Source organism: Nicotiana tabacum, chromosome 20 (genome assembly GCF_000715075.1).
Source record: "Nicotiana tabacum cultivar K326 chromosome 20, ASM71507v2, whole genome shotgun sequence".
NCBI classification, from domain to species: domain Eukaryota; kingdom Viridiplantae; phylum Streptophyta; class Magnoliopsida; order Solanales; family Solanaceae; genus Nicotiana; species Nicotiana tabacum.
Window position 1 is genome coordinate 119,128,904 of NC_134099.1, and position 13,601 is coordinate 119,142,504.

Genomic DNA, 13,601 nt, shown 5'->3' on the forward strand with positions numbered 1-13,601 from the left:
CCCCTAAAAAGGCATACCCTCAATATAGATGCCAAAAGTATTTCACTCGGGCAGTGAAAGGCTCTGACCAAATATAATGACTACGGTCACAAGGATGTACTAGTCAAACTAACGCGACTCGAGGACGCCCAACTGTTGTTATAAAATCACATGCCTTCAAATACTTAAAAAGTACTTTGAAAAGAACCGGTTAAATTGGCTACCCTCGACATAGGTAAAAGAGCTTCAACCATGTCAGCTCCAAACTATAGGCTTCGAAACATTCAGCCATCGAGAAAAACCTCTCTAGGTGCTCGTTCGTCACTACATAACGGCTCACAATCGAGGCTATCAGCAAGCCATCAAAGAGTCGGGCAAACACAAATTTTCAAAATCTTTGATGAAGGAAAACAAAGTCTAAAGAGGTCGTACCATCCCTACACGTAAGAGCCACTATCACCAGCCCATATTAAGAGGTCGAACTGACCCTACGCATAAGAGCCACTGTCACCAACCCATATTAAGAGGTCGTACTGACCCTACACGTAAGAACCACTATCGCAAGCCCATGTTAAGAGGTCGTACCGACCCTACGCGTAAGAGGTTAAGAGCTAGCTTAAAAACTTAAGGGACAATAAGCTCGAGTCAAAGCCCGACTCGGAGACTTATCCCGAAATAGTTAAATAAATATGCTTGAAGGCAAATACGTAAGAGCCTGCGAGCTAACCTCACGTGCCCCAAGGCCGAACTATAAACCTAAAGGTTTTTTCTCAAAGGCCAATTTGCCTGGCTAATCGTTGATAAAACGTCAAAACTCAAAAACAAAGAAAGACATACACAAGCAAATAGAAATCCATGGAAGGAGAAAATCAAAAAGTTTCTTTATATAAGCACGTATGAAACTATGCAAAGGTTACATTTGCAAAAGTTCTCCAAGAACACTATATAAAGAATCAAGAAGAAAGGGTCTAAACTACGTCCCCCTCGGGGACTGTGGCCCATCGGCCTTTTCCTCATTATCCTCGGCATTAGACAAAAGGAACTTGGCGTCGTATTCATCCGCCCTAGACTGCGCTATCTCCTCCGAGAGATCAAAGTCCCTAGCATAAATATCTTCAAGGGTTTCCCTCCAAGATTTACATCGGGCATACTCATTGCTTTTGCTCTCCCGATCGAAATCATCGCTCAATTTAACTCGAGCATCAACAGGGCCTTTTAAGTAGACAACCACTATCTTTTCAGACTTAGCCCGAATCTCTTCAGCCTTAGCTTGGGCGTTCACGACCTCGGCCTTTAGCTTCAAAAGATCAGACTCGAGATTTGCAATCTTGCTTGTCTGAACCAAGCTGCTTTCACCGGCATTCCGAAGTTATATCTCGAGGGCAGAAACCTTAGCCAAAGCATTCTTCTCGACCGCAATATGGGCATCCATCTGAGCCTCTAGCTCATTGCACTCACGCTTGGCTTGACCAACTTCAACCCAAAGGCATTCCAGGTCCTCCGTCTTTTTCTGCAACTAAAGTATACAAAACATTAGCCTCAAAAGATAGAAGAAGAAGCATGCACCCCCTTGGAACAAAAATTACCTGCTCCTCGAGGTAGCTTTCGTAGTTCATACTTCGACTCGCCTCATACCGCAAGTGTGCCAACTCGTCTTCCCTTTCATCGTAAAGAAGCCTGAGGGATTTCTCCCCATCCATAGTTTTTCGCAGCATGGCCTCATAGCGAAGCAGCTCAGACTTGAGCTTGTTAAAATCCTATGGAAGAGAAGCTTGATAAGAGAATGAAAATTGCAAAAACTATAAAACCAATACGATCGGCTAAGACTCACCACAGAGTAGAGCCGTTGAGCTTCTTTAAAAGTCAAGCACACATCCACTAGCCCGGCTCCATCAACCCCTCGGAACCACTCTCTATTGGTATACGGTCACCCGATATATGCAGCTCCTGGCTTCGAACATCCCTCAAAGTGATTTCGATGGGAGAAGAAGTCGGCGGCAGAGAACCCTCGCTCCTCGAGGTACCTTCAATGAGAAAAGATGATGGCAGTGGAGGAGGTACCGTTTTTCTAAAACAAGAGATCTCGGGCACTGTAGGCTCAGCTAATACATCCTCTCTGAGGCCCCGGCTTGGAATCGTCTTGCTATAAGTATTGTCGCCCTGCGAAGGCCCCTTTTGCTTGATATTATCATTCCTCGGTCCCGAAGCTGATGATCCTTCTCCGAGAGTGCACGATCTCGCCTCGAAGAACTCCTCAATGCCTACGATGACGAGGTTAGTAAGCATAAAAAGAAAGTGTCTTTCAAAAAAGGAGAAAATCACATAGCAGTTACCGTGGTGTTTTGCTTCCCACCTACCCTTAGAGAAGTATTGCCACCTATGCCCATCATAAGTCGAATGGTCGCCAACTTCTAAGCCCAATCCATCAGGTCGGGGACCTCATATGGCATCCATGTAATTGCTGCAGAAAGGGAAAGAAAGGCGCATTTACGGAGCCCACGTCCACCATAAACAAAACAACAAAAGCAAAAGTGTACCACTAACGTGTAAAATTCCATTCCTCGGGAAACGACAGAAACTCCACGGGGATAATGTCAACAGTCCGTACTCGGACGAATTGGCTTATCCATCCCCGATCCCCATATTCTTCATCATCGACAACGAAGGGCCTGGTGGATCGGCATCGTAGGGTCAGCAGGCCTCGGTGGTAAAAAGGCTGATACAGCCTGATAAGATGGCTAAGGGTGAACTCGAGCCCTGCTTCCTCTGCAAAGAATTGCATCATCAGTACTATCCTCCAAAACGACGAATGAACCTGTGCCAAGGTAGCCCGATACTTTCAATAGAAGTCGAACACAACCTTATCAAGGGGACCCAGCGTAAAAGGGTACGTGTATACGTTCAAAACCCCTCAGAGTGATCCGTAATGCTCTCCTCCGAGGAAGGTACCTGCAGTACTACCTTTTTCCCCCATCCACAATCTTTCCTCACTGACTCAAGGTGCCCCTTTCCTATTAAAGAAATAAACTTCGAGGCATACTCCCAATGACCTCGAATGTTGGGAGGTTTCTCTGATGAAAAATCCCCCCCTCGAAACAAAATATCCCGAGGTTGGCTCGCCCGGCACCAGCGGCATACCACCAACTAGGCGGGAACCAGAGGCGGAACTTCCTCCTCCTTGCTGAACGGATCCTGGCATCCAGGCATAATTGTGGTAAAATCAGAGAATTGGAGCGGGAATTTGAGTGAGGGCTTCAAAGTTAAAATAGTGAAAGACCTAACACAGGAAAGAAGAACTCTGTGAAAGGGGATAGCTACTCAAGATAGCGTAATCCTCAAAGGAAGGAAGACAAACCTATATATATAGAGAAAGCGGTAACTGTCTGCCTGCCTCAGAAGCCAATTAAAAAATACTGACTAAACCTTTATTGCTTTGAGAAGATGTACCGGCGGGATCTCCTCGATCGTTTCATAACTATGTCATATAATTTACGCTTCCATACGATGTTTTAGGATCAAAGACCCCCGCATCAACCTAGCCTCGAGATGGTACCCGATCTCGAGGACCTCCGTCAAAAAAGAAGAAAGGCTCTAAGGAGCCATCAATATCATTACAGGCCTCGAGATGGTACCTGATCTCGAGGACCTCTGTAAAAAAAAGGCTCTAAGGAGACATCAATATCATTACAATTCTCGAGATGGTACCCGATCTCGAGGACCTCCGTCAGAAAAGAAGAAAGGCTCTAAGGAGCCATCAATATCATTACAAGCCTCGAGATAATACCCGATCTCGAGGACCTCCGTCAAAAAAGAAGAAAGGCTCTAAGGAGCCATCAATATCAATACGAGCCTCGAGATGGTACCCAATCTCGAGGACCTCCATCAAAAAGAAGATAGGCTCTAAGGAGCCATTAATATCACTATGAGTCTCGAGATGGTACTCGATCTCAAGGATCCCTGTCAAAACGTAAGATAAGCTCTAAAGAGCTACTCATATGTAAGCCCACCTCGAGGCGGTATCCTGCCTTGAGGATTTCTACTATTACGACTGCGGGGTCATTCACCTGATCCCTTGGCCCTCGAGCTACCTGAGCTCGAGCCAGTTCACACTCAAGAATTACTGATGAAGCCTTAGGGTTACCTTCACTCTAAGTTCAAACCATGTTTTTTAGGCCACCGGAACTTGGGCTAAATCTCACTCGGGGATTGTCTATGAAAATCCTAGGGCTATCTTTATTCTCAGGCGTTTGTGAAAATTCTCCCTCGAAGACTACCAACAAGGTCTAAATGGAGCTAAGTTTGTTCTAAAAATCGAGGCCCTATTCTCACTCGATTAAAAATCTCCAGCTTCGGTAGTCTAAGTCTGTCCGGGTTGACCTGGACTTGGTCCGACAGATGGCAAAGGCTTTCAGGGAAAATCATATTGACCAATCAAGAACCTAGGGAATACCTACACTCGAGTCCGGTATTCGGTCCAATCGGGAGTGTCACATGCTCAGATTCTTCACAAATGCAAATAAAAAGGAATCCAACATAAATCAGAGACAAATCGAAGAAACATCTTTGCACTAATAAATCATTATTACAAAAGCCCACGAGGGGTCCTTACATATGTTTACAAAAGCCCATGAGGGGTCCTTACACAGAAACAAAGAAGCAAAAAAACATATATAACAGCTACAATCCTAATCTGCTCTCGGGTGTACATCTTCGGGGGCAGTATCTTCGAGAACCATTTCTTCGGGGGACTCATCTTGGTCTTTCAAAGGGTATCTTCAACATTGAAGAAGAAGCAGAAAATGATGAGGAAGAAGAAGAAAAAGATGAAGAAGAAGCAGAAAAAGATGAAGAAATGGTTGGGTGAAAACTCTAGCGAGTATGGGTCTCGCCAGCACTACTATTGTGAATCCACTTCTTGAGACGTTGCACCGGTGTGGGATGCAACAAGTAGTAGATGGCACCACCTCACTCCATGAAAAGCAAAAGGAGCAAGGCGCCGCACCGGGTAATTAGGGGATATGAGTAGAAGTTCGTAGTCCGCATATCCTTTAATGCGAAGATAATTTGAGATTTCTCTCTCATTGCTTCAGGACAACAACAACAATAACAAATCAGTACAATCCCACTCGGTAGGGAAAAGCTCTGGGAAAAGGCCATAGCATAACTGATGAGAACACTGCCATGAGACCTTAAGACCATGGGACTCAAATATGGGAAATAACAATGGATAAGGATGAAGAGAAGAAAGGGTGTAAAAGGCTATTGAAGAACGTTTGAATGAAGTTTGGGTTCAAGAAGGCTTCCATTTATAGAAAGGGCGGCAGCGTAACTGATTGCACAATCGATGTCTTTGAAAGACGTACTGACATACGCAATCATTGCGTTTTTGGGAAATGGACCGGAGGCGATATTATCACTTTGGAGAATATAAACCGACAGTGCATTGAATAATTCTGGAAAGATGAACTGACGGGACGCCTCAGTTATCACAAAGGCTTACATCATAAGTATGACATCATCGCGGGAAGTTCGAAGAGATGGATATCAAAGTCATTTCTTATCGTTTCACTATATGAAATGCGGGGACTATTTGTATGCGGTAAAATCGAAGGGTCCAATTTTCGGTCATTACGACGCTTCATAAGAACGTTTCCATAGGCTCGAGATTATGGTCAAGATTAACACCCGAGGGGTTATCGACGCCCAACCTTGGGGCTGTGTAGATCGATAGTTATGGTGAAAAAGTGGGAAGCTCCCAAGGCATGAGACTAAAGCTGACCTACTCTATTTGGCTAGTTCAAGCCCATACCGTGGCATTAAATAGTTGTACCAACCATGTATCTTTGTAATTAATGCATTTGTACTATATTGGGATTCTCCCTCATATATAAAGGGGACCCTTGTTATTTTGTAAAGGATCTGATACACAATATTGAATACACAACAACATTCTCTCTGCTCTCTAACTCAACATATTCTCTTGATTTCACTACCTATATTTATTGCTTATACTTATAGTGTTCTATTTATTGTTATTCATTTATTGCTCATTATTGGTCATAAAAGGCTTCTATAAAGGCCATCATAACTATTAATCCTCCATCGACTATCCTCAACAGGACATCCGACTCGACCTCGAGGCCCCGAATACGCAAGCTCAAGGTCGTGATTATTAGCCATTTGGTTTGGTTATCACATTGTTTTCAAGCTATTACCTTGTTTTCAAGTCTTTTACTTAGCATCCATTGCCTAACAATTAGCATAAAAATAGATCACGTATTTTTAAAACCACAAAATCAAATCTAATTGTTATTATCATTTTCGCGATAAACAAACACTATTAGGAGCATGATTCTGTAGAAAACCTTAGGGATTCCATGTTACAATCTGTAAAACTTGCAGACGTGTTGAAAGGCTTGATCATGTCCTAGATGTCTTTGACAACCTTTGTAAATGATTAAGTCATGACTATGTTGCCTGAATTTTCATTGTTGGCTCACTTTAAAAGTGTTAAGATAGTAATATCAACCTATGGATGTGCTGAAAGAAAAACCAATCAGCTCACACTAGGTTTGCCACACTCAAGAAACTTATGTATATACTGAGTTGTTGTTGTATAGCTTTGCCTTTCTTGGAATATTACTCTGCCCTAAGTTTATACCTTTGTAATATGCTTATAATGCTCACATATATGTGTTTCAGAATCATATCTTTAGAATTCATGTGAAATATGTTTGTTTGGTAATCCAGTATATACTATATATTCTTATGTTATGAGGGAAAGTATATATTTTGTGGTAGGCTATGCTATAGCATTTAGTTTACATTGAAAGGGCCTCGTTGGCATTTAAACCTGTAAGGAAAACATGTTGTTAGTGTTTAAGGGTATTTGGGAGTGGAGTTCGACTCTAGGTTGGGCTGCCCTCCCGGCACAAGCATTGCCCTGGGCCTTGAGTCTTGGGAACTTTGAAGTATCGGGGGATTCAAAGGAAGCATCGACAATAACAACAACGACCCAGTGTAATCCCACAAGTGGGGTATGGATTCAAAGGAAGCATCGACCTTGAGTGGAATTTTCTCCTTAGCCCTTAATTCATTGACACATTTAGTTCTTTGGGGGTTTAATATTTAATGACAACGAAAGGTTTTCAATGTGAGTTATGTGCTAAGTAAAACCACCACATTAATATAATTTCCCACATAATTGATTATTCGTTGTTTCAATTATCTGTCTATATACTTATCATGTATATTTGAATATGTTGAGAATGTGGGAATACTTACCTTCTTTTATCCTTTTTGGGCATGTATACATTTGGGCCTGCTGAGTTCCTAAGGAACTCAGACCCAAACCAGTCTTGCTGCATTTCATGAAGAGTCCAATCGCTATAGTCGCGCCTCTCAATTGTTGGGTCTACCTTATTAAGGCCCAATCATCAGAGTCCAGTCTTCTCTCCCTTACTTCTTTCGTTACTGCTCATTATTTCCATAGCTTGGCTTACTACTTTCATTACTTTTGCTTACTACCTTTGTTGGCTTATTGTATTTCATTATCATGTATTCAACACTCATATATTAGATCATGTGCTTTATCTTCGTACTTTATACTACAAGAAATATAGGCAAAGTCTAACTAATGTAACAATTAAGAGGAATTAATTGGTAATTAATCTTCGCCCCTGTAAATTATCATTTGCTCATCTTGTATACTCACCTTTCTTGAAGATTTTGTGAAGCTCAGGCCCATAATCAAACAACAACCAAGTTGCAAAGAGAAATTAAAATTGAATCATTGGTTTTTTCTAACAAGGAATGAAACCAGATTTTCATGAAAAGCAATAACGAAACGATCACCCAAATTAATTTTCAAAGACTCCCCTTCTTCGGAATTTTAAGAAAAATCGAGGTACATATAGAATCGCTTTTTCTTGTGTACATCTTCTAAAATTGTACAAGCATTTGTTCTTCAAGGTAATCACTTTCTCAACTTAATAATTACAAGCCTTAAAATATAGACCACTTTCAAAACTCGCTTAACCTTCAATAACTCTTTTATAATCCCACACTCTTGTTAAGTCTTACACATATACATTCCCTTTGGTATATAGTAAACCATGTCTTAGTAATAATTAAGCATAGTATAAATAATTGATTCCTTAAAATTAGTCTAAGTCGTATGGAGCTACCTCAGGTAGATTTTAAGGAGTGCTTAAAACCTTCCTCTTAAAAGAACAAAAACCCTTTCCTATAATCGTATTGGTTCGCAGACCTATAATGAACACAACTTAGTAATTAAATAGGTACCCTAGTATGCCTTTAAATATTAGGTGGTGACTCTCTTTCATCAACAATAGAGAAACCACAAGTTGAATCCTGTCTTGACTAGTGAAAAATAGGGTGCAACAAAAGGAATAAAGTAAAATCCTTTTATTTTTATCTTGTTTCTTGTCCGAACGATGAATTAATTTTATCATTTGAAAGTTAATCGAGTACTTGAAATGCTAGTGTTGGAATGAACATGAGATTCTCTCTTCAAGAGCATCGTAAACATAAGAGGGCCCTCTCTTATAAAAGCCTCACAATAAAGGATTAGTTCCGAAAGAATTCATGCCCGGGATCCAAATACTATCGGGGAAAAAACACACCTGAAACCTTGCATAACTAGACGCAAAGAGAAAAATTTTGCGCAATACTTAGATGAAAAGGCACTTTTATATAAAAATAATGCCAAGCAATACAAGTACAAAAGTATGAAGTTAAAAACAAAAAGGAAAGAAAGCAAAAAAGCTAAACTATTGCATCCCCAGAACTCGGGGGAGGAGAAGCATCTGCGCCCCCAGGAATAGTAGGTGGATCTGTCGCAGGCTCGAGAGCTTAACCTTCATCATCCTCCCATTCAAGTTCTTCCTCAGTTCCCGAGAACTCAAAATCGGAACCAGAAGAGTCAATCGCATCAGGTTGGACCGGGAGACCCCGTCGGGCAGTTGACTCCAGCTCATGGGCCTTGGCGATCTCGGCATCAAAGTTAATGACTCCCGCTTTAGCCTCTTCCAAGGTTTTTCTCCTCATGTTATACATAGAATATATTTTTTCAACAATAAGGAAAGTTGCTCGGCACTGAAGTTCTTCCTTAAGCTAGGCAACCTCGATCGAAAGGTTATTCCGCTTGGATTTAGCAGCCTGAAGGCTAACGTCAAGGTCACGAAAAGTGGAGTTATAAACTTTATTGCTCTATGAATTATTTATGACTCCCGGTCATGCTTCTCTTCAGTAGCAGCAACATCTTCAACTTTGGAGTTCAAGGCTGCCTCCAAATTATTTAATCTTTCAGTAGAGGCAGCCTCGCGGTCCGCAGCAGTAATAACAATGTTTTGGACCTCGGACCACTTTGCCTTGGCCTCTTGAAATTGTACCCTTAATAGCGCGGCCACTTGGCTGAGGGTCACCACCTCTTTCTCACTTTGCTACAACTAAGCCTCCAACTCAACGGCCTTGGCAGCTTGTGCTTCTAGTGCCAGAAGGCGAGCAGCAATTTCATCCCGCTCGACCAACAGTTGATCCCGCTCGGATGTGAGTTTCTATTTATCAAGGATCAACTTTTGAAGGCCCTCGTATGCAATAAAGTTAGCCCGCAAAGCAAAATTCAAATCAAAAATCCTGTCATGACAAAGCTAGAAGAAACACTAAAGGGAACAAACATCGTATCGTTGCTGTGTTGTGCATGGAATTGTTTATCATACACTCTCCCGATAGAGAATGTATTTTATTCTAATATTTATCTGAAGCCAGATGCTTAAGATAATTAGCAAGTTCCACTGGTCGGGACAGCAGATGGCACCCGGTAGAGACCGAGAGGGAAATGCTCCTCCTCTTCTGAGGATTCGGAGGGGGAGAATAATTATGCCCTAAATTTCCATGGACTGGGAACTGGAGAATAGGGACATCCTTCTCTTGGGTGTTTGCGGCCGGTAGAGATGATGCAGCAGTTACTGGTGGAGAAGACATGATTGGTGAAGAAGGAGATGAAGTTGATGGTGTTGTGGGTTGAGAAGAAGTTGCGGCAAAAGCAGTGCTAGTTATTGGTTGCTCATCAACCAAAGACGGAAGATTCCCAGTACCCAGCCTCACTGTATCGGGAGCAGTGACTGGGGCTCAAAAGCGAGAGTTGGAATATTCTACCATATCATACTCTCCCCAGAGCGCTCGGGCGTCAGTTAGTGCTATTAGCTCAGCAAATTGAGCTTTCTATTGAGCTGATGAAGATTGTCGTCTCCTCTATAGGGAAGCCCCTTCATCACTGGCTCCCCCATCATCATCGATCACTAAAGTGGATGCGGCAAGCTCGGGCACAGTGTTCTTCACCCTTTTATTTTTACCCTCAACCGTAGAGGAATATCGCCTTTTTTGTTGCTTGTTCTCTAGATAGGGACTCCGAGAGGAACCACCTGCACCAGAAGTACATCCGAAGACACCCGTTCAGGTGAAGGCCTCGTGCATCAACCTCGTCGTATTGGCGGGATCAGCCAAAACATCCTCCTCACGGACGGTAACAGAGCCTTGTGGAAGAACTGAATTCAACAAAAGAAAAGTTAGCCAGTTCTCTTATATATGTTATAAAAACAAGATAAGTTCGAGAATCAACTTACCATGAATTTTGGCCTTCCATCCGTATTTAAGGGCCAGTTCTTTCCACCAACGGGTCTCAGGTGTAGGATTTCTAAAATATTCTGGACCTACTGGTCCAAGCCTTCATCCCTTAGTGGTGTCCTCTGAGTTGTTGAATAAGGAAAAGAGAAAGATCAGTAAAAGCATGGAACAACCTTTAATCAGGAAAAAAACGGACATTGAACTTACGTGTACAATTTCATGACTCGGGAAAAGATGGAGTTGTGGCCGGGATGATATCTTTGGTAGCAATTAAAATGAACCACTCCATATATTCACGGTCATTGTCATCATCCATGCTGGTGAGCAAAGCATGGTGACCACATTTGCTAAAGTTTATCATTCCCCAACGGAAACTCTTGGGGGAATAAAGGTTCATCAGTCGAGCTAGAGAGAGCTCTTCCCCCGTCTCATGGCATAGCGGTCGAAGATAGGCTACCGTCCACCACACAGAAGGGCCCACCTGTGTCAAGAAGACTTGATAGTGGAAGCAAAACTCCAAGATTATAGAGTTAAGTCCGCCGCTCAATGAGAATGGGCGCAAAGTGAAGGGATACATATAATAAAACCCTTCTTGGGGAAACTTACTCGTTCCACCAGATCGGGAGTGATGATGTTCAAATAATGGCAGCCACAATCTTCCTTCATGATAAGTTGGTATTTTACCAACTTCTCTTGTCTTTAAGCCTAGATTTTTGCTATGTTTGAGTGATAAAATCATGTGTTTAATGTTATATACTTCTATTTTATAGGTTCTCTCTGATTTAGAAGTGATCATGAAGAAACCAAGTGAAAACGAGTCAAAAAGACTTTGAAAAGAAGAAATCTGGAAAATGGCCTCAGATGTTGCAATTGCGACATCAATGTGGCAAATGCGAAGACAACAGAGGTCACAATTGCGACAGAAGAATCGCAAATGCGAAGTCAAACTAGACAGTCAACCTTCGCAAATGCAAAGATCTCAATCGCAAATGCGAAAACCAGTGCACAGTGTCAAGTTCGCAATTGCGAACATAAGGATCGCAAATGTGATTTGCAATAGTAATCCTTGGGTTCGCAATTGCGAATATCGTGCTTCAGTTCTGGGCACTTCTGTCATTTCATATTTTTTGGCCCCAAACCCTTTAATACACGAACTAGCTCATTTGTAAAATATCTTTGGCTTATTTTTCTGTTCCTAGACTAGAGAAGGCAAGTTTTAGAGATAGGGTTCTTGCATACACACTTGGGTTTTGAAGATTTGAAGCTTTTAGTTGAGAATTTCTTACCCATTTATGTTCATTTCTTTATTTCCTTGCTTTGTATTGTATATCTAAGTGTATAGCATTTTTTTCAACACTTGAATCTTGTTTATGAGAATATTCATATTTAAAGTGTGGATTAAATATCTTGTTGTGCGTTTGTATTGAACAATTTTTATTTATTATGAAGTAAGTTATTGTTTCTTTAATTATTCTTGTTCTTTAATGTTTCCAAAGGGATTAGCTAACCCTAGAACTCGCCCATTAACTTTGAATTAATTTTGGGAAAGATAATTTGGTGTTGAAAAAGATTAATTAACAAGAACTTGAGACTTTAATCCTCACTTTATAGATTCTACTTGGGGATATGATTGAACTAGCTACTTGTAGCCATAATCGGGTGTGCTTAATCTTTTAATTGTTTTAGAGATAATTCCATTAGGAAGTCTTGTTAGTCTTTGGAAGAAGCTAATATAGAATTATTACCCGAGGCTAATTAACATAAACTCGCTCATATTTGTAAAATCGTCAAATACATTAGATCATTACTTGAGTGTAATTCACAATGCATCCATGCTTGTAGCCATTGATCATTTTACTTGCTTTCTAGGTTAGTTTTTATATTCGCATTTAGATATAAACATTTTCTCAAAACCTTTATAAGTATTTGGCTTAGCATAATAAGTGATAATTCTCTTACACGCCTAATAGCCTACATATTGTTCTCTGTGGGATTCGACCCCAACTCATAGTTGGGTCAATTATATTGCATGCGACTCTGTCCATTTACTTTTTAGTGGTGGATTTGGACGTCATTACTTCACAGCAGGAATACTGAAGGACGGATGGAAGAAGGGTACGCACCAACAGCCCATGTGCAGGAGTTAGTTAAAGGAAATGTCTCCTCAAAATCCTTGGTTGTACTGAGCTTTCTGGGGATAATGGTTCTCACTGTAGAAGGAGCAGCAACATCGGTGTTTTCTTTATTTTTTGAAGAGCTGGAGTTCTTGAAAGAGGAAGCCATGATTAGCAGATGAAAGTAGGAGTTCTTTGAAGGAGAAGATTAAAGAGGAGTGAAAGCTGGGAAAAGTTGGATGCAAAGAAGTTGAGAGAGTTTTGAAAAATTATGAAATGTAAAAGAAGAAGGATGAGGCGTATAAGTAAAGGAATGGGCGGCTAAAATCGTGGTCATGATTACCTTGAGAACCGGCGAAAGTACTGCTAAATCGTGGAGTGACACGTATTTGGGACATTAAATGCGGAGACGTGCGTCTAATGAAGCGTTAGAAACTTTTCAGATGAGATCAGAAAATTTTCCTCCGAGAAAGGTACCTTCACCAACTTCCCGATGGCACAAGGATGTGCCACCGAAAAGCAGGGGCACTATCTGTATAGGGTAAAAATCGGTTCATATTAAATACTCGTATAGTAGAGCGACACGCGGAACTAGAGATAGACGGAAAATGAGACAGATGGAAACCAAGACCGGGGGCAACAGCTTCAGTTAACACTGGAAAGCCCCCGAAGGGAATATTGCTAATAAAGATAAATGAGTATCTGCCACCCGGTAGCATTCAATGAAGAATATTCTGCAACATTAAATACACAATTATAGAGAATTATGACATTCACAGCCTGTCGTTACACATTCTTCAATGGCCCCCATAATTGTCATTTAAGAGGGGTTTGATCATAGGATCTTGTTCCCTAGGTACA